Genomic DNA, 24,711 nt, shown 5'->3' with positions numbered 1-24,711 from the left:
ATATAGGCAGCTACTTATTACAAAGAGGTGATTAAGTGGCTGGGATGGTCCTGAGGCACAGCCTGGCTTTGATATAGTGTTCTTTTTAATCGTGCAGCATGCTCCCTTGTAAGTGAAGTGGTAATTTTTTAAAGGCCAATTTCAACTCAACAAACGTTCTGACGTCCCTATAAATAAATATTGTGTATGGTGCTATTTTTATTTCTTGCTGTTTGACTGCCCAGATAACTAACATTAAAAAACAAAATAAAACACAGATTTATGTTAGGAACAAACTCTATTTAGCCAATACTCTCTGGCTTTACCTATTTCTGGCTTAGCTCTGAGAGATACTGAATACCCCTACAGGTACTGAGGCCATTGATAAGTTGCTCGGGCTGTTTGTTACTGAGATCGTGTTTCAAAGAGAGACAAAATGGTAGATGGCACAAATCATTTTCTTGCATAGACAAAACCTGCAGCTACTGACAAAGGAAAGCCTGCTAGATTTGACCCATTAACTGGAAGGGATTAAGTCAAAGCCCATTGAAGTCAGTGTCTCTGCTGGGCTTTGTATCAGGCCCTAAAAGAGAAAATAGTTGATATTTTATATAAGATTAAGGAATTCATTATAGCTAAAACAGTATCTCCTTACCTTTCTCTATAGAAAAATGCTATAGAACATTGTAATATTTTGATGCAAATCTATAGCATTCTAGAGTAAAGCAATAAAATTCCATTAAATTCTATAGCAGAGGCTTAGTCATAGGGGGGCCTGAGTGGGTCATGGCACACCCTTTTTGCACCCAGGGACACCCCTGCAGGTCCCCAGAGATATTGTTGTTCCCCAGCTCTTGCCTGATTCTGCCAGTCTGCTCTGCATGCCAGCCAGGGAATGCAATGAGCTGCTGAGGCACTGCAGCTGGGGAGCAGGGTTGGAGTGCCAGAGCTTACCTGCTCCACTGACAATGTGGCAGGGAGTGAGGCCAGGGCACAGATGTTTATGCTGTTCCACCCAGCACTACTGCTGGGGAGGGTGGCTGGGTGCTAGGGTTTAACCCACGCCACCACCCCTGCCCTTCCACCCAAAATTGGACCCCACCTAAGTGTGCCCTTCTGGTTATGCCACTGCTCTGTAGAATTGTTTGACATTTCTATTACAAGGAGATCATTTTCTATTGAATTTTATGTCTTTTAAGAAAAATCTTAATATAACTTTAAAAAAAAGCTATAGAAAATAAATGATCAAAACTGTGAGTTTAATTATTGGTTCATTGGTTTAATTACTTGTAAATGCTATGTTGTTCCTTCATAAAGGTAATTATCAATCTCACTTGAATTAGGTTAGTTTTTCTATATTTTTATTTTCAATACCATGTTCATCCTTTTTGGTATCTACATCAGACTAATTTGTTGTTTATAATAAATGCAAATGTTGTTTTATAGAATCAAATTATTACTCATCCTTTTTGATCTGTCTTACTTCAAACGTGCAGTTGTTAATCTGCCACAGGCAGAAAAACATTCAAGTTTATTTAATGTTTTTTCCATTCTTGTCAATCATAATTCAATAATTCATGTTTGGTATTGCATGGGGTAAAATACATTTTCCATAGTCACAAGGATGCTAAAAGTGTTTAATTTCAATAATCAGGACTTTTGCCAAACACCATAAACCACTCACATATGAAGCAGCTTTAAACATTAGCTTTTTGGCAATAAAATATATTGTTTTTTTAATGTTAAGTGAATTTGCTGCTTTTAAAAATTATCTACCTTGGCAGCACTGGAGAACAATATCTACTGTTTATGCACTAAATGAGTACAGTGCATCTAACAGAGACAGTGGCATCTTATCCACATTGCTGTGTTAATTTGCTTCAAACCTAATCTGTAAGGATTAACTCTTTGCATGAAATTACTTTAAGGTCACAGACAGGAAGGGTGAAGCTAAAATGTTCTGTTGTGCACTGCAAATGGTTTCTTTTGGCTGTTCTTAACAATATGTTCACTGGAAATATACAAGTAGATGAACAAGATTTTGTTTATTTTTAAAAATGGAAAAGGCCCAAAGACATTTAGGGCTGATAGACTCTTCCATTAAGAGTCCCTGAAGCCATCCAACCCTCATGGGAACAAGAAATGCACAGGATAAAACAAGCCTAATCCAGTGATTTACCTGACAGGATGTCAGACAAATTCATTGTAAAGTACAGATTCTTCTTTTGCATATTGGCAGCTGCTCATTGCAAAGAAGTGTTTAAGTGGCTGAGATGATCCTGGCAGAGCATGGGTTTACTTTTGTGTTCTTTTTAATGCTGCAGCTTGCTTTTTAAAAAATTACGTGCTCATTTTCAGGAGGTAAATCTAGTTTTCATCGTATGTCACAAAGGCCTCTGAAGATAAATGCTCTTTCTAAGAACTTTGGTGCAGAGAGGTAAAATGGGTTGATTAACAGCTCACATCAAAATGAGCATGACATGTTATTGCTAACAAACTCCCATTCACCTTACACCTCCCCATGAACAGATAAAACTCACACAAGTCAATTCATTGTTAAAGAGAGCTGTCTCAGAGAACTCTGGGACTCTGTTCACACCAGGAATTGCTGCACCATCTACTACTGTTTCTATCTGCCATGGAATCATAGAACTGAAAGGACTCCTGAGAGATCATGAGTTACAATCCCCTGCACTCATGGCAGGACCAAGCACCATCCCAATGGATTATGCCACTTGTTCTACAAACATTGTGGCTGAGCCAACACTTGGCCAAAACTTCGAAATGGCCATGCAAATGGACATTTCAAAGATTACTAATGAGGTGCTGAAATGAATATTCTGCACCTCATTAGCATTAGGACGCTTCTGGCCTCAGCGCTTTGAAAGCGTCACTTTCGAACGCTCGTGACTTGGCGTGGCTACATGGGCGTCCTTTTCGAAAGGACCCAGCACATTTTGAAATCCCCTTCTTCCTCCGTTGAGAGAAATAAGGGGATTTTGAAAGGTGCGGGGTCCTTTCAAAAAGGACCCCCGTGTAGCTGCACTGAGCTGCGAGCGTTCGAAAGCGGCACTTTTGAAGTGCCGTGGCTGGAAGCATCCTTTTGCTAATGAGGTGCTGAATATTCAATACAGCGCCTCATTAGTAACCTTTGAAATGGCTATGTGCATGACCTTTTTGAAGTTTTGGCCAAGTGTGGCCACAGCCTGTACGACTCAGAGGGGCAGCTATGTTAGTCCATAGTTTTCCAAAAAACAGGCAGTCCTGTAGCATCTTAAAGACTAACAATTTTATTTATTAGGTAATGAGCTTTCATGAGCAAGACCCTCTTCATTAGCTCAGAACCTAATAAATAAAATAGTCTTTAAGGTGCTACAGGATTGTTTGTTTGTTTATTTATTTAATTAATTTTTTGTAAGTACTTTCTATGTGTTCTTAGAAAACAATTTCCCACTCATTAATTTAAGCTTTGCATCTCACATGCATTTGTTTGGACTGATTTAGTCTCCTCTATCACATCATGCTTTGAGTCAAAAAAAAAAAAAAGGTTATGTTTTAAACACATTAGTTGATTGCAGTCCATTCTAAAGCACGCCAAAAGCTGCACATGAACAGAAACTTACTAACATTTTTTTCTAATCTAGACAGTACCCCATTGTGAGGCTGCAGTACCCCATATGACTGTAATTTTTTTTTTAATTTAGCTTGGATTCATTTGTATAGATGCCATGACTTGTATCTATCTAGGTCACCTTTCTGGATGCAAAGAAAACTTTCACACACCAGATCAGTTTGAAATATCCCATACCATTGTCAGGTACTTATTCTGCAATTATTTTTTCAAACAGAAGCTCTTACTTCAGTTTCTCCTGCTTTCCTTTTTCACTTTTACATGCCTCCCTCCCCCCCGCCCAGTGTAGAGCCAAAGTTTCTTCCTTCAATCCATGAGGTGCCTTCAGCTCTTTCATTATTTTGCACATTTTTCTTTGAAAATGACATCACGTAATCGACACCTAAATGAAAATTCACTACTTTCCCTATGAACAGGACTTTCCTTCCCCTCTGCAATGATTCACTTTTCAATACAACTGGCACATGTAGCCAGCAGTGTATCAGCAGAAATTGTGTTAATTGCTACAATGTTCTCTGCAGCAAATTGTCTCAGACGCAGGACTTTTATCAAGATGCTCCTGGAAATCATGATATGGATAAATACCACTTGGAAATTGTAAGTGGCTTGCAATCTGAGTTCCCACAAGCAAAAATAAGGTGGCTTTAATTCCTGCTTTGCAAAAACATATTACCCGTGATTGTAGGAGCAGGAAGATCTGTTTAATTAACAGGGATAAAGACAATATTCGCCCCTCACTCAAAGTATATATGTATGTATACACAGGGACATACTCAGATGGACAAGACTGGGTTTAGAGACAGAGGACCCAAACAACTGTCTGGCGTGGTAGGTGTGGGGAGGGCAGTGCATTGGGATGCAGCTTTTGTTGTCAGTGAGAAAAAAGGGCAAATATAATGTTTGGACAATGTGTTTTGGGTATTCCATATGTGGATTCATTTTTCACTAACCGCTGTGGAGGAAACTTCCAAACTTTTTGAGAAGTACATTTTCCTTGAACTTGAATGTTATCAGACATGCCATCACAGGTATATAAGGGGCAAGACATCACCAGTCAGTCAGGGAGACGTAAGAATGAACTGAAGTGAGAGCCTCATTGTAAAACCATAAAGCTTGTTTTATTGTGCAATTGTGAAAAATGTACTTGCGTTTTAAGATGTGAAGAATGCAAGAAGTGACTAACAAAGGACAAATTCAACAAAACACCAGAGATATCTACTGAACCCCTATCTATGCAATAATATAATGTAATAAATAAATAGTTTTTTTGTTTAACACATAATGTACAGTCTTATCCTTTTTAAGACAGAGGAACGTGACTATTGCCCTCCCAAGTACTGTCTGTTTACCCCTGTAGAAAATAAAAGATAGGTGTTTAGGATCAGGCTGGAGCCCAGGTGCCTAGCCCACTTCCAGCTGTGACAGGTGCTGGGAGCCTGCCCCCAACATCCCGGGACATTACACTTGTCTGGCCTCCTGTGTGGCATGACCTGGGGCTGTCTGCCCATTGAAGGTGGCACACACTACCACTGCATGTGGTTCCACAAGCTGAGACTGCAGCTTGATGTCCCACCTGAGCCAGACCCTGCCCCATTTGCACTCATCTTCAATGCCTTGAGGTGTGTGACACATGGGACATGCACCAGAGAGACCTTCTCTGAGCTCGGAGGAGGCCCAGGAGGTGACCTGGCTGCTGGGGACAGGGTCCAGGGCAATCATCAAGCTGCTCAATTTAGAGTATGGCTCCTGCAGGGGATGGCCCACTGGTGGTTGGACCTCCTCCTCCTTGGGCTTCTGTTCTACCTGGGGACCTGAAGTCCAGGCTTAGCCTAGAGGTCAAATGTTCCCTCCCCTCAGGATGCAGTGGAGCTCTGAATAGTAAGGGCAGGATGGGAGGGTCTGCCTCTGAGAGTCCCTTACATACCTCTGCTGCAGCTCTTTAACTTAGTCCCTCATTTGCTGCAGGATGCAGTGGTGGTAGTAGCCACACTGAGTGAGGGCATCACCCGTATGGCTGTAAATATCCGCATTCCCTATGGCAAGTCTTGGGGTCTTTCAGCAACTCCTTCTCAGCCCAGAGATTCGGGAGGCCTGTATCTCTGCCCCATTCTTCCCCCTGAGGTTGCTCTCTTGAGGGGCCGTCCGGGTCTCGGGCTGCCTGCTGCTCACTCACGTTGCAGCTCTGGAAAAGGTGTAGCTGTGAGAGAGTGAGGGACTGCAGTGTGTACCTTGACTGCTCCTGCTTTCTCAGCTTCCCGTCTCAGGGTTCCTTGAGCTCCCTGGGACTTTAAGAAGGGCCTGAGGCAGGAACCACAGAGCACTTATTGCTGTGGAGAGAGTGTCCACCAGCACACCTGCATGGTGTCCCAGATTCCTTTGCTGTCAGCAGAAGGCCCCCCGCAATGTCCAGACCCACCTTTTCTCCACAAATCTCGCTTGACAGAGACATTCTTCCTCATGGCACGCAGAGTTTGGCTGTCAACAAAACTGCCCTGTTCTGTCGACTTAGGCTGTGTCAACACTACAAGATAAATTCGAATTTAAATCAGTTAGCTCGATTTTACCATGTGACCATCTTCACTCTAAAGACCATTAGCTCAATTTTGTGTGCACTAATCTCAAGATTACAAAATCGCAATTACCTGTCAGGTATAACGTTAAGCTCAAATTCAGAAGTTAGATAAAAAGCCAGTGTGGAAATGCCATGTCTTAAATTCAAATTTATTAGCCTCCAGAGGTGTCCCGTATGTAACCCACAATGCCTCTCTCATTGCTACTCTCTGGCCACTGCTCTCCAGTAACAGGAAGAGCCTGATTTTCCAAACAGGAGCAGCGAACCTTTAGCTGTGGGCTCATGTTCATTCATGACAACCTGAGAAATGGTTTCCTTCTTTCTATGCTGTTAGCGGGTGGGTGCATCTACTCATTCAAATAGCCCCTGCAAGGAGTTCACAACTGTCTGTACACTTTTTTTTATGAGCTGCCTGGCGGCAGCCCCTTCCCCACTGTACCACATGTCAGAAAGGCTGTGCTGGGGGTTGTGCTCGCATAACACACCGAGAAAGTTCTTCTCAGTGGTTTACATTTGTGTGCGAACCCCCTTCCCTCCCCCACATGCACCACACAGTCTAGGCTTTTCCCACACTTAGGCACATTATCTGGGTAACCCCCAAACCAACCCAGTAAAAGGATGTGCCTGCCATTCAGTGCTGGCAATGCTGCCAGTCACATGGGAAAGTGAGGGCTTTGCTGCTGCCATGGGGAAGGAACAGCTCAACTGGTCATCCAGTGACACCCCCGCCCCTCGCCCATACCTGGGCTTGCTGCCGCTGGGGGAAAGCCAACACTTCTTTTTTCTGAGATGATGGAAGGTGTGATGGATGACCAGTCGAGAATACAGTCAATGAACCCATGTTGGCAATGTAATGTGTGGGAAACCAAAAATTCTTCCTTGTAATTTTGGATATCTTCTGCATTATTTCCAATGGATCAACATATTTTCAGGTATCGGGAGGGGAATGATGAAAATGAAATGGGGAAAGATGACGTCAAGACCAGCGAGCCTACCCACAATGCTACAGGGATAAAGGAACTGTGGGATAGCTTCCCACAAGGCACTACTGCAACAGTTGATGTTAGCCAATGTGTGTGTGGCAGCAATGACTCGACTTTGTGGGGAGCAAGGTGTGAAGTGAGGATAGTCAAAATCGAACGTATAAATTCCAAAATTAGAAAAATCAGTATAAATAAATTCAAATTTATCTCGTAGCATAGTTGCAGCCTTACAGAATGTGCTTTGCCTCTGGATACTCCCTGGGTTTTGTCAACAAAACCCTGCAGTCTAGACATATCCCTGGATTAGAGCATCTGAGTGGCTGCCCTCCAAACTGGAAGGTCTATCCCATGTCCTCCCTGACAGTGAGGCTGGAGTGATATATTTCAAATTCCTCAAACTCTGTGACATCTTTCCCCCTCCAACAACCCACTGAAAGGATCAGAAGCATAGAGGAGAAGCAGTAGAGTTTCAGAGTAATTGTTAATCAAAACTAACTGAGGTTTATTAAATAAAAGAGAGGAGAGAGTTATGCAGGGCAGTCATAGGAGCACAAAAGCTGGAATAATAATAAAAGAAGGGACTTCAGGGGAAAAATATTCCTACAAGTGAAGTCAATGAGGCATTGGAATAATTTACCTTGGGGATTCACCAAGGTACAATCAGAAGATGTACTCAGGCAGAAATCAGCATTAACGCTTTGAAAGGTAAGTTAATGGAACCACTGTACGTGTGTAGAGAACTGGCCTTGATGGCTGTGGAGGCCTCTCCCAGGCAGAAAGTATATGCAGCTCTGACTTGAATGAGAATTAGAGACTCAGTGGCGTAAAACTCATTGTTGCAGACACACTGATTGTTAGACGACTCCCAGTGCTGTAGCTTGCCCCCCACTTCAGTGCTTCTCTCATCCCTTATTTCACGGTTCTGACTGTGGCAGCCAGCTGCTGTTTTATAGCGAGCTAATTCCAGAAAGTTTAGTCTCTGGGCATCTCTCATACAAACTGTCTCCTACCATGTTTGAAGGGATAGGGCCCCACCCTACAGCCCTTACTTGCACAAATCTTTTTCATGAGACAATTCCCAGGATCAAGCCTTTAAGTAATACAATCTGAGAAGCAGGGACGTGATGTGATGGCATTACTATGGGCCATATCTTGCTACACGCAGAGCAGCTCTAAGCAGAATATAAAATGAATGTTCACATTCGTCATTACAGCTTTGCCTTGCAATATAACTCAAACAGCCATAACAGAGTGCATGTTGTTTTATTAGCTGTTATCTCTGCTGGCAGGAGAGCCAGGACCTCTCATTAAGAGTCAGTGGAAAATGTTCCCTCTAAACTTTTCCATACAGGTGTGGATTTTTTACATCCATGTGTGGAATATTTTTTCTATATGCATTGAGGTGTGTGCAAATGTGTACCACCAGTAGAAATGAAAAAACCTATCTGGGGGTGCTGTGCTAATTAGATGGGCAGCATTTGACTCTCCCACAAGTGCACAGGTCACAGTGAAGACTGATGCTTTTGTACTTTTTAAAGTCTTGTCCTTTAGATTTCATTGGGCAATAAAACAGCAACTATGCAGTGTGCAAGCATTAGGATTGGTGTATGCACACAGCTGGAAAACTGTGACATCATTTGTTTTTCTGTTCATTGCAGCATTACTTTTCCTAGACTTCAGCCTTTCCAGAGAGATCAGGAGCCACTTACAGAGGGTTATTGCAAGCAGTCTGTAGCAAACAAGCCACCCACCTTCCCTGCTTTCATGGTGTGATTACTTTTGTTCTTTCTTGGAATAATGCAAGCTTAAAAGTGTCATTTTAAACTGAAAATATGTTTTACTCTATGTATAGAAACAAAGGCTATGTCCACACTACACAGCCCATGTGGGCGTAACTATTCCAGCATAGATCAATGTAACAGATGCAGCCTACGTTGACTAAAGGAACTCTTCTGCCTGGGTAGGAACACTACCTCCCTGCACAATGTTAGTTACTCTGTCAGAAACACTCTGTGGTGGATTCTTTATCACTTGGGCTATGTCTACACTTACTAAAGTTTTGAAATAGCCATCATCATCATCATCATCATCATCAATAACCGCCCATTGGTGTCTGATGCCTCTCTCACTATTTCCTTCCATCTTTCCCTGTCCAGTGCGGAGTGGCTTAGTTTCTGTAAACTAGCTCCGCACCAATTTACTATATCATCTATCCATTCTCCGTGGCATCTGCCTCTCCTATTAGAACTATCCATTATGCCAAATACCAGGGTCTTGACTTTTTGTTCGTCATTCATTCTGCAAATATGTCCAAACACTTGTAGCTTCCGTTTTATAACCTTCTGCAGCAGGTTCTCTTTCGGCTGTATCTTCCTATATAGTTCCTCATTAGTGACCTTCTGCATTCATCCTATTCTCAGAATCTTTCTATAACAACTCCTTTAGAATGCCAATATTCTTCTTTTCGAATCTTTCATTATCACCCGTCTCACATATGTACAACATGCTGCTGAATACACACATTTTCAAGATGCCCAGCTTCGTTATTAAGCTAATTGCTTTGCTTTTCCAGATCTTATCCGTCACCTTCAAACTCACTCTTGCTTTCGCTATTCTAGTCGCTATTTCCTTCTTACAGTCTAGATCATACATTATGATGCTCCCCAGATATGTGAACTTCTCTACATTTTCTAGCTCAATACCATCAACACTGATCTTCCTTCCTACTTCCTTATCTCCAAATACCATTGTTTTTGTTTTATCAATGTTCATAATCAGTCCATACCGCTTCCCTTCTTCATTTAACACCTGCACTGTTTTCACTAGCTTCTCCTCATCTTCCTCAATGATAACTATATCATCCACGAACCTCCAGTTGTTAATTCTTTTCCCATGCACAGATATCCCTTCTACCTCTTCCTTGATCTTGTCCATTGCTCTCTCCAGATGTGCAATGAAGATACTTGGCGATATTGGATCTCTTTGTCTCATTCCTCTACTTGTTTTAAACCAACATCCCAACTCTCTGCATGTTCTCACCGCTGCCTCTGCATTATCTTTGATATCTTTCAACAACTGTATCAGTCTGCTATCCACTCCGGATGACTCCTACACCGCCCAAGTCACTTTCTGATCTATACTGTCAAATGTCTTTTGAAAATTGACAAAGCAAGTGTATATGTTTTTGCTCTTTCGTCGAGCTTTCTCCACTATCAGTCTTCATGCCAATATCTGACATATGGTACTTCTATCTTTTCTGAACCCTGCTTGCTCATCTGCTATATGTTCTTCTATCTGTGATCTTAATCTCTCAGTCAGTATCATCATCAGCACCTTACCTAGATGACTTGTTAGGGCAATCATTCTGTAGTTCTTGCACTCCAGTGTACTTCCTTTCTTGGGTATCGTCACCAGCACAGATCTTGTCCATTGCTTAGGTGCCTTCCCTTCTTTCCATGCTATATTACATAATCGACGTAGTCCCTGAATCATGCTTTCTCCACCATATTTGATCATCTCTCCCATGATCTTATCATTTCCAGGACTCTTGTTGTTCTTTAGTTGTTTCACTGCTTTTTCTACTTCCTCCTTCAAAATATTGGTCTTGCTCTCGATGCCCAGGGAAGATATCTCTTTCAATTCTTCAATCAATCTCTCTGAGACACTTGGGTCCAACTGTGTTTTGTACAGATCAGTGCAATATCTTATCCATTGCCGCACAATCTTCTCCCTGTTCATGAGCACTTCTTCATTCTCATCTTTGATTACCATCTGCTTCGGTTGCCATTTCCTATTAATATTCCTAATTGTCTTATACACCTCCCTGGTCTTACATTTGCCATAATGCCTCTCAATATCTTCACATTTCTCCTCTAACCATGTCTCCTTATCCTTTCTGGCTGCTTTCCTTACCTCATTGCATTTCATCCTATGTTGCTGTTCTCCCATCTCAGAAACATCTCTTCTGATCTTCAACACTCTTTTCTCTTGAACCAACTTCATTGTCTTCTGGGTAATCCACTTCTTATTTATCTTTTCTTCTTCTGGAACAGTCTGCTCAGTTGCCTCTTTTATAGTGATGGCTATCGCTGCGACTCTCTTATATAGGTCTTTCTCTGTGGCGATATTCTTAATCTTCTCTTCGAGCATTGTTCTGTATGCATTCCCTGTTTCTTCCTCACATAGCCTTGCCACATCTCTTCTTTTCTTAAACTGTGTCTCACATTTTCTTTTGAGTTTTACCTTGATGTTTGCGATCACTAGACTGTGGTCTGAGTCTATATCCACTCATTGGAAAGTACAGCACTGCTGTACTGATGTTATCCCTCATCTTCTTATCAAAATCATATCTATCATGTTCTTGGACTGCCCGTCATTCGATTGCCACATCCACTTCCTACAGTCCTTTTGTTGGAATCTCACATTGCAAATCACTATCTCATGCTCTGTAGCAAACTCTAACAGTTTCTTACCTCGTTTGTTTCTTTCTCCATATCCAAACCTTCCCATGACTCTCTCCCAACTTTCATTATCTGTTCCAACTTTTGCATTCCAATCTCCTCCAGTGATCAACACATCTTTCTTCGGTATCTCCTCCACTGTCTTTGTCAAGTCTTTATAGAGCAGCTCAATCTCTTCCTCTGTACTGTCCAACATGGGTGCATACACCTGAATGACGGAGATGTTGAAAGGTTTTGCTTTGAATCATGAAACCTTCATTCTTGCACTCATTGGTTTGTATCCTAATAATGCTCTTCATGCTGTTTTGCTAAGAAGGAATCCAACTCCTGCTTCTTGCTTTGTTTAGTTTCCTGACCAACTCTCCTATTTGAATTATCCATTATTCCGAATTGTTAGTTGCAATTTTCTTTCAGTAGCCAACTTATTGACCCAACCCTGATCACTCGATTGGTATCACGGATCTTGTTTATCCGGGCAATGTCCAAGCTGGTATCTTTTATAATTTAGCTGTACTGGCATCAGATTTCATTCGTATCGTTATTTGATGGTCAGTGCATCGACACACATCTGACCAACCCTCCTCCTTCATTCAGGCTTGGGACTGGCATGGAGCTCATAGAGGCTTCACGGTGGAGTTGAGATAGCCATGCTAATGGCCAAATTGAAGAACACTAACGAGGCACTGAAATGCATATTCAGTGCCTTATTAGCATGCCACTGGTGACGTGTCACAGTTTTCTTGCCCATGGCTCATCTACATGGAGGTCCTTTTCGAAAGGACCCCAGTAGATAGGAATAAGGGGATTTGAGGCTGGCAGGGTCCTTTCAAAAAGGATCTCTGTGTAGATGTGCCACAGGTGAGTGAGCCATGGCACTTTCAAAGTTCTGTGGCTGGCAGCATGCTAATGAGGTACTGAATATGCATTTCAGCACCTCATAGTATTCTTTGATTTGGCCATTTTGAAATTTTTGGTAAGCGTAGACACAGCCTTGAAGTCTTTCAATCATGACTGGACATCTTTTTTAAAAGATGGGCTATAGTTCAAACAGAACTTCATGCACAATTATTGCGTGAGGTTCCTTGGTCCATGTTACATATGCAGTCAAACTTGACCATCATAATGGCTTCTTTTTGCCTTAAAATAGATTTATCTAACAGCAAAAGGGTATAATGAAAGAGGCTTGGTAGAGTTCCTGTTATCTTTCTGCAAGCAATAGAAATATTTTACAAAAATACGTTTTTCTTATATATTGGGCAAGTCATTCATTAGCATCAAGACCATAATTCATACGTTCGCTTTGTAAACTATGTGTCTGTGGGATGAATGCTGAATTCTGATGTGCTGTATATGTTTACCAGGGATGAGAAAATGTTGAAATTTATATTATTGTGGATTACTATTTTGTAGCCAAACAAAGGTTGAGCTGTGAAAGGATGTAGCTGTTTAAGTTCTTCATCTGAAGCTATTTAAAGAACTGTTTTAATCTTTATTGGACTCCAATGTATTTATTTAATGTTTTAACATTATAACGTCACATCCCGTGGAGCTAGTCATTGCCTGACCTGCCTGTTGTACAAAGTCTGTTAGCTTGCAGCATTACGTATAAGATATTGGCAACAGGTTCACAAGTTGTACATGTTAATCAAAGCAGGTATGTCCAAGAATCTGAATATCCTCAGACTGAAGGGTACAACAGAAGAATTTGATTTGTTATAGATCTCAAGAACCAGCTCAATCTTTTGCATTCCAGATCCAAATCTTAGTGAGCTACTGCATGTGGAAATTATTCATAACACAGTTCCAGCCCACCTTATTCACCCACCTACTGAATACTCTGTGTAAGGGAGTACTTAGACCTCCATCTTTCACCTTGCATGCAAAGTGTTGTAGGTTGCTCCCCGATGTAGGCCTCTGTGACAAATCCAAACTTCCCTTTCAGATACCTAGTGAGGGTCAAGGAAGCAATATCAGGAAAGTGGCTATGGTAAGACTTACATACAATTCATATATGGCCCTTTGAAATAGATATAGATATGTGGAAAAGAACTTTAAACCCATTAACTTTTGTTGTTGCCTTATCCTTATTCATTATCTGAACAATCCAGTTCAAATAAGACTTGATTTTCAAAACTGTGCTTTTTGAAGACATGCTTTAATACAAGTTTGACCTCCAAAATTGCTTGAAGGAGTATTTTGTGAAGAAGAGCCACTTACATTAAACTGGAGTAGCAAACAAGGGACTAAGTATACTTAATGCAATCAAATAAAACTAGTAAATAAAGAATGAGGTTTCATATGTTTGCCATATAGTAACAATTAGCTTGAGGCTCTGAAAGAGTATTAGAACGTTTACTGAGGGAGAAGCCATCATGTAAGACTACTATTAAGGGTCTTGAAATGTGGTAGATGCTGACAGAGGATTCCAGTCCCCATAATATGGTGAAATTGGGTTCAGCTGTTTGGATTTAGCAAGGATAGATCATAAACTTGATTTCAATGATCTATAGTACACAAAAAAATGCCTTAAAGTCTGTGGAATAGGATGTTCTTTCTTCTGTTTTCTTACTCCATTTTATGACATATGTGGCTTTCAACATTCACAAAGGGGGTAAAAAACCTTAATCAACTGACTGTCATATAGAATTTTGTTGTTGTGATTAAAACAAGCATGAGTATAAACACACATTGTGTAGATCCTGATTCCACAATGGCTTCTGGCACCACCCCTGTATCAAATGTCATATTTCCATGTTATATTCTCTAGCTCTTTGGTTGTTTTATTTCAAACAAAGAAATTAGGGCTACATTTTGATCTCAAATACACACCAGTAAATTTGGCATATTTCTGCTGACTTCAGCACAGTTAGGGCGGATGTACACCAGAGTAATGGAGAATAGAATCGCCCCCGAATGTCAACTGTGGTCTAACACACAGGACTAAAAAATGTTGCGCACAGTGCTGTTGTTAAAGTATTCAATAAACACCTAACATGACCTGCTCTTTTATTTGTGTAAAGCTTGGCCATAAAGGTGTGCTACAGATAAGTAACTCCTATAGTAAACCCTCAATTTAACAGACTTTTACAGACTTTGGAAATAACAGACGCTGTTTGCGAGCCGCCCCCCCCTTTCACCCCCTAAATAAAAGATGGAGGCTCATCAGAGCTGCCGCTGTGGCTGGAGGGGCCATGGTAGTGGCTGGGGCCACTGGGCCAGAGGAGCTGGGGGGCCTGCAGTGAGGTGCAGGAGCTCTCTTTCCTCAGCCCCATGTTCATGCAGCATGTCAGTGCCTGACCACTGCTGTCTGCAATGGTGCTGAGCATCAGTCATGGTGTTGGAGGCTGCTGCCCGCTGGCTGGCTGGGGATGGCCAAGATCTACCTTCGTGCAGGTGGCTCAGAGCTGGGGGGCTGGAGGAGATGCAGCTCTGAGAGCTGCAGGAGGTGGAAGGAGCCAGGCCGGCATTCCACTCTTCTCCTGGTAACTGGGAGAGAGAGATGGAGATGTGAGGGGAAGAATGGGGCAAGGGACTGGGAGGCAGAGGACAGGAGTGAGTGATGGGCTGGGAAGGTCAGTTCATCATCATAAAGTATAGCCATTTGGATATAACAGACTTTTGGCATTAACGGACACCCTTTCCAACCATTAGTCCATTAAATCGAGGGTTTACTTCATTTTAAAAAAATAATGTCACCACAAATGTTTTTTCTCACTACATGATGATTTGATGATTTTTTAATTTTATTTAAAAATAATGAGACATTAAAGGCTAATTCTGTGCTTTTAAAGATAAAAGCACTAAACTTGAAAGTTTTGGTGGATCTCTGTTGTGGTTGGTTTCTGGAAAAATGTTAACTTCATTGTATGCGCCGGGAGGTACAAGTCAAAATTGGCAGCGGAGATGAATTAAATCATCTAGTAGGGATTAACCAATTATAACTTCTGTGATCCTTACTCTTAAATGCTACTTTATTGTAACAATCAAGTACAACATTACAGAAATACAATACATATCACGTTTAAAATGAAAAGATAACAGAGAGTTGTCAATAGGTTATAATTAAGAATGACAGCTGTATGCCAGTATGTGAATCATTTAGTGTTCTGTCTGAACACCCTGGCAATTCTGTTCTTATAAAATTATTGGTTTTAAATGAAAACAATAGTCTAGTACAAGGATACTAACGTATCTCTGAGTCTATTTAGTTACCTCAATACAATAATTATTGGTGTCAAACTTCTGAGTGATTTATATTCTTGTTTTCATTAACACTGAATTTCAAATGACTTTTAAATGTCAGATTTTATAAAAAGAATATTTCATCAAGGAAATCATCTCAACATGAATAAAGCAGGACAAGAGGAAAATTAGATGAGAAACAAATTTTATAAACAATACAGGCAAGATCTGGGAAGATCTTCCCAAGAATTACCAACCCCTTCAATTCTCATCAGTCTGAGAAAACACATGGTAAATCTGTTTGTTCATAAGCAATTTGCTTTGTTTATACATAAATTCTCATCCCTTGGGTCATGTGACTGTGGAAAAGACTCACAGGCCCGATCTATTGCAGCACTAAGCACAGTTATTTTTCCTGTTTTCTCTCCTAAGCTATTCTCTCCCTGCTTCACTGCTAGAACCTTTCTCGGGCCTCTTCTACCAAGCTTGCTACCACTTTTCTTTTTAATTGCACACCTTCAACCCCTATGTGAGAAGGAAATAAATGAACTTTGCATGGAGGACCTGCAAACAGGGTAGAATCCTGGCCTTTGATCCAGAACTTGGGGCATGGACTAGTCCTGCAACCATTCTTCAGCCATTAGTTTATGTAGCAACCATTGCTTATGGCATGTACCATGAAGGTTTGGGTTGACACTAGAGCATGACAGATCTCAGGATTTATGGTCATAGGCACCAACTCTGTGACTGCTTTGGAGCTGGAGAACTCACTGTAAAATAATACTGAGATCTCAGCACTTACCAGCAGCCCTGCAGATTAGCTCTACCAACCATGCCTCCTGCCTACAAGTGGGCTGCACAGACCAGCTGCTCCCCTCACTCCCACAGCACAGTCCACCAGCGATCAGCTGCTCACAGGTGTGCAGGAGTCATGGGGGGAAGTGAGAGAAGTGGGGGGTATGAAGAGGCCGGAGGGAGTGCAACATGGTTGAAGATGTGGAGAGGTGAAGCATAGGGGAAGGTTTGTAGTAGTGCGCAGCCTAGGGGGGAGCAGTGGTTAAGCACCCTACTCACTCCCCTTGACCTCAGGGAGTCAGCACCGATGGCTCATGAGAAATTTTGACATTCCTTGAAATCCTGGCATGGCAGGGCTGTGTCAGCACAGTAGATACTAGAAGTCTGACTTACCTAGCAGCAGTGTTCCCTGTAAGCTGAGCACTAGGGTGGCCACCCAGGAGAGATTCAGGAGCTGCCCAGCCAATTAGCAGAGTCCCCATAGGTACGCACAGCGGGCTGCATGTGTTTCTATTGGTGGTTCACATCCACAAGTGCCATGGTGCATGTGAGAAAATTTATTCCACACATAAATGGAATTCCACACATAAATGCCCACTAACCTGCCAATTGACCTGGCAGGGAAGTTTCCACGAGAAGCTAGCCTGGCAGGCAGGGTTCCATCAGAAGCCTGCCTTTAGAGTGACAAAATTGCATTGAACCCATATTGTTTGCACGTGCCATTATTGCTTTGACAAACTGACATTTTCCAGCAAAACTCTGTATTGACAGAAAATTTCCAACTATCTCTAGCCAACATGGGTCACATTGCAGACATACTAATTATCACCCCCACCCCCACCTACCACCTCCATTTCCCAAATGCTGTGTTTACACTTGCATTCCTCTTTTGAAAGAGGTATGCAAATGAGGCAAATTGAAAATGCAAATGGGTGCAGATTTGCATGTCTGACACCTCATTTGCATATTCTTATTTCAAAATAGCTTCTTTCGAAAGAAGAAAACCAGCGTAGACATAGCTCTTTCAAAAGTAAACCCCATCTTTGAAAGAATCCTTCTTCCCATAAAAAAGGGATGGGGTTTACTTTCAAAAGAACAGCTTCTGCACTGGTTTTCTTCTTTCAAAAGAAGCTATTTTGAAATAAGAATATGCAAATGAGGTGTTGGATATGCAAATCTGTGTCTCATTTGCATTTTGATTTACCTCATTTGCATTCCTCTTTCGAAAGAGGAATGGAAATGTGGACACAGTCAAACTGTGTTCCATGGAACACTAGTTTTCTGCACAATGTGACTAGGTGTTCCGTGAAAAAATGTCGATGCTAGCAATATTTGACTTCTAAAATATTAAATAAGAAATCACGTGTGTATCAAAAATACTAAGCTGTTCATAATAATGTGACTGTTATTATGCAACTCATACCAAAACAGAGATGCTGAAACTCTCTTCTCTTTAAAAAAAACCATCAAATGTTACTTATTTTTATTTTCCAGTTGTTTTCTGTAAAAATAACAAATTTATAAAAACACAAAATTTTAAACTATTTGTCCAGTCCTAATTTGTTTTGTGTTTCTTTTTCATAAAAATGTTTTTTTAAGCTTTAAGGAGGGACCGTCCATTTTTGAACATTATCCTTTCTACTTGGGACAAAAGAACAACACTAACCACTCTTCTTTTGGCTGTTATATTGATGTTTGGTTTTGGATTTGTACTTAATTTTTAATATTTATATACAATTATAGGGTTGTTAACCATCCTCTTGTTAGAAGGGCATTAGTTGTTGATTTGGGTGATTTTCTCTTATTACTTTTTATTCTTTGTAAAAAAAAAAAGACATCTAAAAACCTAACTCTTTTAATTGAAATTCTGAGCATCACGTGTGGCAATTTTTCAGTATGAAACACCCAACCCACCCACACACCCAAACCAGCATGTACGCATTCCATCAATATATTCCAAGCCCAAAAGTGTTCCATGGTAACATTAGTTTGGGAAATGCTGGTGTAAGGCATTCAAACCCCTTTACTTCATGTCTGTCCTGCTTGATTCTCCATGGAGAGGAACTGGAGTGTTTTAGTCTTTTTTTGTATATGGAAAAGATCAGGAATTAATAGAGACATATTATATACACTAGGAATACTGTCTCTGCCATCTGCAAGTGCAGCTGTCATTGGTGGAAATGTTGTAGACTCCAAAAAGCAAATTTCCTTCCCCCAGCTCCCTGTTCTTCCCTTTACTCCAGAAGAAAACTCATCAGTTCTTGAACTATACCAGATGCATACCATTCTATACTTAAACTATACCAGAAGCATCAGTTCAGCTCAATGGGCCAGAGCCCTGGGTGGAGAGAGTCATAGCTCCATTCATTTCCCCCCTCTCTGCACCACCTGAACAAGGAAGGAATAGCAGTTCTACTGAGCCTCTTCTCCTCCTCACAGAGACTCACACAGCAAGTAATAATCATACCTTTAGAATACTAGAACAATCACTGTTACCTATGTCCAACTTCAGTCAGGGGAACACATCATATCTCCAGAGTGACACAGAGCTGCCATGCGTTGCATCTAATCAATACACTGGCACAGAATAGAAGATATTAACTTTTGGCTACAATTAACTAATGTATTATATTTCCTTTTACATTGCTATAAAAATGGATAATACATCTGCTTCCCTCGACAGCATCTCTACCAATTGCCATTGAGCAGTAAACCTTTACTGAAAAGTCTAGATGGATTTTAATGAAAACCTATGTAAGATTTTAAACGGTAATTATTTTTATCTTGGGTCTCTGGCAGATTAATGAGAAGGATTTAAAAGCCATTCCCACTGATCTTTAATTTATTCCTGAAATATTTAGTCTCGTATTTTAAGACTGCCGAGGACTGATACTGGATTAACTTGGCAGATAAGGAGGAAATCAGGTGCTCTGGTTGCTTTAAAGTTTTGGTAAATCATCCAATAATTGGCAATGACTGACAATCAACGATAGTCTTACTTTAAAAATGCTTATCAACTGGGAACACACAACTGAGTCAAATCGTGGCACAATCCAGTTGTGCAGCACCAGAGTGTGCATGACACTTTACAGATAAAATCTTCTGCAATCTCACAAGACTTTACAACCTAGGATGGCCCTTAACCTGCCAGCATCTCCAATTAGGATAAAATATTAAAGATCTCAAAGTTGGCTCTGCAGGCCATGGCTGCCACACAATAGCTCACTGATATAAGCAGGGAATATGGGTTACAGTGGACCCTAGCTCTTCAGAGGAATGACCCTGATTGGAGGAGACAATCAAGCTTTTGTGTTTGGCTAAGGCTCATTATTTAAGTCAAAAGGAGGCACATGAAGCTGTCAGAAACATTGGGTGGGTGGCTGGTGGCCTGCAAGTGACCACTCAGTCTGACCACTTATGTGTTAGTTCACAATGGCAGGCAGCCTTTGTTGACTACCTGCAGCTCGTATGACTCCATTGCTAAGATCAAAGCCAGTGTTTTTGAGAGAGACCATCAGCACCCGCAGTCAGGGTCAGATTTTCAAAATCTGCCACAATTGAGAAGACAGCAAATCTAGACCCAGCACAATAGAATCCCACTGTCACAAGCAGCGTGAGGTTGGCCCTAAATAAGCACATCTCTCAGCCAGTTTGAAGAACCTCTGGGAATGGCTTTGTAGCTGTTGTTGACATCTTGGATGGGATTCACAAGGGGCACCAGGGTGTTGCAACATTCAGCATAGCGGCAGCTAACCTTTTGTGGTCACACTTGGCCAAAACTTCTAAATGACCATGCAAATGGTCATTTAGAAGATTATTAACAAGGCGCTGAATTGACTATTCAGAGCCTCATTAGCATTAGGACACTTCCGGCTGTGGTGCTTCAAAAGTGCCACTTTCAAACATGTGTGGCTCAGTGTGGCTACACGGGGATCCTTTTAGAAAGGACCCCACACATTTGGAAATCCCCTTATTCCTCTCATGGGCTACATCTACACGAGCCCCAAACTTCGAAATGGCCATGCAAATGACCATTTCGAAGTTTACTAATGAAGCGCTGAATATGCATTTCAGCGCTTCATTAGTAAACTTCGAAATGGTCATTTGCGTGGCCATTTCAAAGTTTGAGGCTTGTGTAGACACGGCCATGGTGTGTCTACACTTGTATTCCTCTTTCAAAAGAGGTGTGAAAATGAAGTAAATCGAAAACAGAAATGATGTATAAATTTGCGTATTTAGCACCTCATTTGCATATTCTTGTTACAAAAGAGCTTCTTTCGAAAGAAGAAACCCAGTGTAGATGCTACTGTTTTGAAAGTAAACCCTTGTTTGAAAGAATCCGTCTTCCCTTTATTTAATGAGAAGAAGGATTCTTTCAAAGATGGGGTTTACTTTTGAAAGAGCAGTGTCTACACTGGCTTTCTTCTTTTGAAAGCTCTTTTGAAATAAGAATATGCAAATTTATACCTCATTTGAATTTTCTATTTACCTCATTTGCATACCTCTTTCGAAAGAGGAATGTAAGTGTAGCCACACTCAGTAGAGGGGAATAAGAGGATTTTTGAAATGTGCAAGGGCCTTTCAAAAAGGACCCCTCTCTAGCTGCACTGAGCCATGCACGTTCGAAAGCACTGCTTTCAAAGCGCTGCAGCTGGAAGCATCCTAATGCTAATGAGGCGCTGAATATTCAATTCAGCACCTCATTAGTAATCTTTAAAACGGCCATTTGCATGGCCATTTTGAAGTTTTGGCCAAGTGTGGCCACAGCCTAAGTGCTTGGCCACCCAAAGGAATTTCCAATTCGAATTAGGCTCCCTATACCATGTATGGGAGACTTAGGCTCTTAAGAATGACATCCACAAAACCAGCAGTCTGAACAAGAAATCATCAAAGCTCACCAATAGGAAATGCTGAAGAGAGCACTCAGCTATGGGGTACTCGACAGGAAGTCTTTCTGTCTCATCTCTTAGAGCTGTTCCTCTGGAGCACTGACTGTAAACCTGGTGTCTCACTTCACACTCTAACCACTGGGCTACAGCATCCAAACCTCTCTCCCTTTCTCTTTGGCCCAATGATTAGGTAATTATTTTTGCACAAGGAAGCAAGAGATCAGTTCAATTAACATCTCCACGAGGCAGGACAGAGAAATTGAACGTGGGTCTGCAGGTCCAGCATCAGGGGTAAGCAACCAGGGGGCTGCCCTGGGCATCAGTTTCAGTGAGTTATACGAGCCCAAGGTGTCTGGCTTGAGCAATATTCCAGGCCTGGGGCTTGGCTCCACAAATGTGCAGGGCCAGGTCTCTTCCCTGCCATTACCTGCTGACCCATGCGCCTCCCCTGACTCATCCCTGCATGTCCTGAGCAGCAGGTGGCTGACCCTGCAGCTCCATGCTGTACTCTCTCACCAGCACTGCTGCACTGAAGACAAAGAACTGGGTGAGTTCATGGAGAATATGTCCATAGAAGGCTATTAGCCAAGATGGTCGGGGTAACCTTAAAAGTCTGACTACCAAAAGCTGGGGTGTAGACAATGGCAGCTGATCACTCCAAATCACCCTGTTCTGTACATTCCTCTTGAAGCTCTGAGCCAGGCCTGGGTTGGAGACAGGATACTGGAAAGATGCACCAGGGTGTGACCCAGTATGGCAGCTTTTATGGTTTGCTAAATACCCACAATCCAGGGGCTGAACAGGCCCTCTTTTTACTTTATGTACTAACATCAGGCTAGCACTAGGTGCCACCTCACTATCTACCAATATGTTTGTTTTTACCACGTCAGATATCTACATAAGGTTTTGCTTTTCTGTAGTGTTCCTGCACTGAAAAGATTGATCTAACACTTGGCCAAAATGCTACTCTCAAATTTCCTTTCCACAGGAGTCAGTGGGAATGTGCACACGTCATCAAGGGCAGAATGTGATGACAAGCTGTTCCTTTCTTCCTGAGCCCTCGCATGAGGTGGTGTGAAACAGTTAAGTCAGATGATGAATATTTTTGAAACTCAAAAGTAACTTGTCTTCCATTATACTTGGCTTGATTATTAAATGAAGATCTCCATTAAATATTAAACTGCAGAATATTAAACATACTATGGTCTCCATCACAGACAGGGACAAAAAAACCAACCCTCTCTAGGGCAGAGTGCAATCCATTCCTGAGTCTATAGACTCAAACATGCTAAAGGCAGAGCATCATAAATTCACATGCAGGCCCTGAGTGTTACCCTTTGCGTGTGTTTCAGTGACTTGGGGTTCCATCCTGGAAGGTGCTAAGTGCCCTTGACTTCCACTGTCCTATAGGCATTGAAGGCATTCAGTCTGTCACAGGGGTGCCAGGCACCTTGGCTTACCTCTTTTTTCAATGAAAGATAAACAGAATTGTTGACCAGACCAGACATTTTCTTATATAAACAGTAAAAGAGTGTGTTCAATTTGAAAGACAATAGAAGCCAGGATGGCTGAAGCAATACTGGTTCTGTTATGCAATAAGCATAAGTAATGTCATTATAAATGTTACAATCTGTTAATGACTTGTTTTTCAGGCATTTATTTCACTTACTCAGGCAGTTCCATTGTTCAATGCAGTTTGCCTTTAAAGGCTCTGGGAGGGGAACATACTGCAACAGGGGCATAACATCTCCTGCTCCGCAAGCTCAGGGACTAATATCCGCTTTAGCAGATGCTACATCATGTCAAACACTCAGCAGCAATTGTTAATACACTAAGGCTATGTCTTGACTGTAGGCTTCTGTCAGGATACCAGAGGTCTGCCATATTGGAAGCCTTCTGCCGACATCCCAGTCTCCCTCCTTCCTCGTGTGGATGGGCCAAATGTTGGAAAAGCCTTTCCTGACAGAACTGCCGGTAGGAGATATAACAATGCACTGTGCAATTTGTGTATCTTTTGCCAACAATTCTTGGCAATCTAGATGTAGCCTGAGTGCACAGTTTTGCAACCAAGAAGAGAGATTGTTATATGCAGAAAGGCTGTTAATAAAATATAGGAGATAATAATTTTCACCTTCTTTTATCTTTGTTCTCCAACAAGCAACAGGGGATTAAATTTGGACAGCATGAATGATTGTATTCAAGTCAGGACTGTCTTGCATAACAAAAGCAAAGTTTATTTTGAAGATAGACACAGAACAATCAGATTATTGTCACAACATTTTTCAAAGAATCAGTCTACTGAGAGTAGTGTTTTTAGGAAATTCAGATAAATCAAGGAATAATCTGGGATATATGCTAACATTAAAAACACAGCAAAGATTGGGGAGCAGCATTAGTGGAGAGCCTGTCTTATTTTTCAAACACATCCTATTCTGATATTAAGATTAGCTTAAGTATTGTAACATATGCATTCACAATAAACATTTGGGGTCAAATCTTGTAACCTAGTTCACAGTCTAAATGGCTGGAATCTGCACTGGGATTTCCTGCTGTAGCATGGTGTAACGAGGAACACTAAAGACTGTAGTAACAAACCCCAGCTAGTATTTTTAGGCTACTCCACTCATCCTTGCTCCAACCAAATATCTGTTATTGAAAGACAAAGCTAAGGGAATAGTCATTTTTGAGAAAACTGACGTCTTGAAAAATAAATCAAGAAGACTTGATTACTACACCTGGGCAAATTTTTTCAAAAATGAATTAAAAATGCCTTTTATCACAAATGAAAATGTGCACCAAAAGCCATTTTTAAGTTTGCTGAAAACTGGAAACTGAAAGCTGGACAATCTTCATTGCAAATATCTGGTTAGTTATAACTGTAACCAAACCCCCATTTTTAAAGCTAAAATAGTTTTTGGAAACTGAAATGCTTTCTGTTTTTCGGCAATTTTTGGGTCAATTTCAATGAAAACACTCTTCCCCTCCGCAATGTCCTATGAAAAATACTTGATATTTTTCAGACAGCTCTATTGGCAACAGCAATGTCAACATGGGCAGCCTTCAGGCATGTTATTGGGCATCTCCATAACTTCATAAAGCTAAGGAAGTGGTTGGGAGTCATCAGGAACTCACAAATCTAGGGGAACATCAGACCCAGTTGCATGACATATGCCTTATGACTCACACGAGGGTAAAGTGGTGAATCACTAACTACTTTCTT

The sequence above is a fragment of the Carettochelys insculpta genome, chromosome 2 (genome assembly GCF_033958435.1).
Source record: "Carettochelys insculpta isolate YL-2023 chromosome 2, ASM3395843v1, whole genome shotgun sequence".
In the NCBI taxonomy this organism is placed as follows: Eukaryota; Metazoa; Chordata; order Testudines; family Carettochelyidae; genus Carettochelys; species Carettochelys insculpta.
The sequence above is the reverse complement of the archived record's forward strand: the minus strand, read 5'-3'. Positions refer to the sequence as shown.